This window comes from Haliotis rubra, unplaced genomic scaffold (genome assembly GCF_003918875.1).
Source record: "Haliotis rubra isolate DU_JTF1 unplaced genomic scaffold, ASM391887v1 Scf764, whole genome shotgun sequence".
Taxonomy (NCBI): domain Eukaryota; kingdom Metazoa; phylum Mollusca; class Gastropoda; order Lepetellida; family Haliotidae; genus Haliotis; species Haliotis rubra.
In genome coordinates this window covers 428,838-433,147 of record NW_025767484.1, presented here as the reverse complement: position 1 = coordinate 433,147, position 4,310 = coordinate 428,838, and positions in this window count along the sequence as shown.

Sequence of the window (4,310 nt, the reverse complement as noted above, 5' to 3'; positions counted from 1 at the left end):
CCGGAGACTTGACCATATGGCACATTAATAAAGTAAGTATTGAATGAATGCAAACAATAATCCCTATCTGAATAATATACCACGGAAAGAGCACAGATAATATCTGTCGAAGCTAGCTGCTTCTGTCCTGCTGGTCTCAGGTGAAGCCATCGCAGGCAATGAACTCCTGCCTTACTCTCCCGGAAGACATGAAGTTAGGGTGGCCGACATAGGTCAATCCATTCTCACCACAAAGGTGTTTCACTTTCTAGTTGAGGGTGTAAGCCTTCTCGTTGAGTGCATCATGATTTCCACGGCCTTGTCGCCATCTATTCCGATATCTTGGGGTGACACCGGAAAGGGGTACCACAGCTCTGTGTAACATAGTATACAAACATTATGTGCATCCACCAGATCTTTTGCCCACCCGCTGAAATATGAAACATCGAATTTATGTAAAAAAATAATCTGTAGTCGGACACTGCCTTGGACTTTTGACCTTACTTTGCAACCGCTCGTATAAGTAAACGTGAGATTAAGAACAAACTTTATGGATAACAACTTCTTTTTATTCGTGAGTGCGACGTTTCGATACAGCTTCTTGTACCGTTGTCATTCTAAAATGCCACTCAAAGAAGTCAAGAAGAAGTTGTTATCCATAAAAACGTAACATATATTCAAATGTCAGATTGAGCTTCAAAGTTTTTAAACGGGTGCATAAAGCTAGATGACATACCTGTTTGATTGGCATTTAGAAGTTGGTGACTAATAAGAAAGTAAGAAAGATGAAAAGGAAGTATAGCATAGTGGGGCATGTATAAGACTGCAGGTAAGCTGCATAATTAGTATAGGGGGATTTAATAAAGAAAGAAAAATGGGTTAAGTTGGTGGGGGGTGGGGATTGGGGGTGAGGGAGCGAAGAAGGCTGTGGGTGACGGGCCGAGGCTGTAAGTGAAGGTTGGAGGTAAGCTGGCTTGGGTGGATGGCATTGACCTTACGTTAGAGGGGTTGGGCTGGTTTGTTTATGTTTTAGTGGACTGTGATTATTAGGGATAGGCGCGGACCTCGCAGCGGATTTAGAGCACCGTTGATGAATGAAATTGACTCCCAGGTCTAAATGTGTAGGCTTGTGCTGGTGATAGAGTGATAGTATGATTGAATTAAATTTTTGACGCCCGGTCTAAATATATAGGCTAGAAGTGAGTGAAAAGAGGGGTTTGTTTGGGAGGTTCTAAATTTTTTTGGATTGTTAGAGTTTACAAGGAAGGTGGCTATGGCTTGGAATATATTGGGCGGGTTGTGGGGTTGAGAAGGAGGTGGATGTTATTGTGGTATTTGGTGGGAATGTTGTTATGTAATTGCTTAATGTTTGTTTGTTGCAGCTGGCAGTGTGTGAATATGTGATTTATGTCTTCTTGTGTGTTGCAGTGAGTGCATAATCCGTGCGGATGTCTGTTTTGTTTATAGAGTGTGTAGTTTAAGTTAGTGATGCCTGTGGTTAGTCTGGTTATTGCCGTGTCAATGTTTTTGATGTTGGAATATGTGGGAATTTTTCTTATTGGGGATTTAATAATGGATGTGACCCAGGTGGATTTGTTTGTGTTGAAAGTTGGTATTTGATATGTTTGTTTTAATGAGTTTTTTTATTTCTGCTTTGGAAGTGTGGAAATTGAGGTTTGGTGATGTATGGGATGTGGCGAGTTTAGCTGCTGTATCGGCGGTGTCATTTCCTGTGATGTTTGAGTGGCTGGGTATCCATGTGAATGTGATATTTTTGTTTGAGCGTGTGAGTGAGTCGGTTTGGATAATTATATTGTGTATGAGGTCTGGGCGCGATTTAGAATGCATGTTGTGAAGTTGTTTGATAGAGTTGAGTGAATCGGATAGTATAAGGAAGTTTGTTTGGGGAAGGGAGGGTAGGCTGCTATTGCCCAGCTCGGCCAGTTTTATAAGGATACATTTGGAGAAAGTTAGGTGAGCTTTAGTGGATTTAATGAAAACATACTTCTCCCACTGCGCTCTCTAATACTTCTATTGTCTGTATGTGTGTTCAGGGAAACAGGATTATCTGAAACGCTTGAAGTTTACAACATCCAGAAACAGCATCTCCAAGTAACCTTTGCGTGGCAAAGCTCTCACAGTGACAACAAATCTCTCCTGAGCCTGAGCTGGACAACACAGTGTCATTGCCGTGGATGTGTTTTCATACTTTCGTATGTTCAAATTATATAACCATAACATCTCATACGGCAATTCCGTAACATGTCTCATTTTAGCTGATACTTTCTGATATTTATTAAGTTACTGATATGTATAAATCATGTCATGAATCGCTTCAGCCGGCTATCTATATCTGCAACTGTGGAAACTGTACGGAGAACATCCTGTATTCTGAACCACTAAAAAAAACCTCTTTCAAGCATTTCATGTCATATAATTGGGTATAATATCTACTGATATTTATTAAGTTAATTATATGTGTAAATCATATCACGAAAAGCTTCAGCCTGTCGTCTATATCGGTACTAGTATTCATCAATGTTTATACTCTGGAAAATGTACGGAGAACATCCCACATGCAGCAAAACACGAGCGGATGCATAAATAATTATATAATATATATATATAATAAAATAAATGTCTCATTTTAGCATTTCTAATTTTGTCAGTGATTACATGCCCATCTGTGAAAAACGTTATGAAGAAACGGTGGAGCAATCAATAACACGGAAGGCCCCTACCAGGTAATTAAGGGCAACAATGGAGTATGTTAATTGAATCACAGCACCTAGCTGATTGCAATTAGACAAGGGGCAATTAAGCAAGCTGGATACAGGTGTAATTTACAGGTGTATTAATTTCATTTGCCCGCGCAGAGCCAGACTGAACACTGGCTTCACTTTAAGCAACGTGTTTGCTTCAAATACAACGCTCTGAGACTATATAAAGAGGTATTTAGGTAGATATAACTCTAGTCTATAGATATAAACACAAATCAGTATACATGTGTGAGGTTTAAAGATCACATATACCCTACGGGGTACAAACACATAAATCACTAACTGGCATCGTTATAAATGAAACCCCGTCATTAAAACTACTCATTTCGACCTTTAATTGACTTAAATCGACCTTTTTGACAACAGTGCACAGTTCTCATCCGCGAACGAAATTTCAACCAATCAGAGCGGCGCGTCTCTGTGACGTCATATGAGGAATAGCTTTGAGGGCCGATGCAGAATTCATCTACATTTTAGGGGGTAAATTATCTTGTTTACAGGCTTGTATAAACCTGAAATCGTGAAAAGTGTTGTGGAAAATGAAAGCTATATGCTCTCACAATCTACTGTCATTTAATTTTGTCTCCTGCTTTGCCTAGTTTCCGAGTTACAACTTGTTTTCATAGACGATTCTGTCAAAATCGCTTGGTGTCGTTAGGCCCTATTTGTATAATGACTGATCTAAATTGATCCCATTTCTGTGTTTTTTTACCACGATATTTATTCATGTCATGTAAAAATCTGTTTGTATTCTCAAAACAGTGTCGGCCCATAAGTTTTCACATGTAATACATGACAGCAATTAATACTCCCTTGTTGTAACCCGTGTTAGGTGGTATAAACCTACACATATTATTTGTCATCATTCACTTGATGGTCAGTTAATGAATTTATAACAGGTATAATTAGTGGGAACACACTTAGATTACCCGACAAAGCTTCCCATTTGGCATTTCTTGTGTCTGGAGTAAATATTCAACATTATACACATCGATCAAAGGATTAACCGATAACACGCTGATTGATGAATTACTTTTATCTTACACAGCGGAATTGTCAAAAGGTAGTGTTTATGTATGTAGATTTACTAATCTATACTGAATACACTCTGTCGTGTCGGTGTCTGCGTAAAAACAACGTCCTTCTTTCAAAGGATTAACCAGCAATACATGGATTGATTGCCCATTATTGGCTATCTAAATTACTGTTTTCTAAGAAAGGCGGACATTATGCAATTAGTTGCCAGGTGTGCTATCTTGGGTGACCAATAAGACTATACACCAATACCTGAAAAGATTTATCACTTTTTCGTATATTAAACTGTTAAAAGACACATCATTTGGAACAGTTTTGTGGATATTAATGGATACATTCCTAGAACAAGGTAATGACCTGATATTGTTCCTATAACTTTAATCTGTTTTGATTTTAATATTTGCATTTTGTGTTTTATTCATTTGTCGTAGCATTCAACAGAATCATTGTTTTCGCCGTGAAGTGTAATGAGACAGACAACATACACTAGGGTGTGTGTGCGAATTATGATTCACA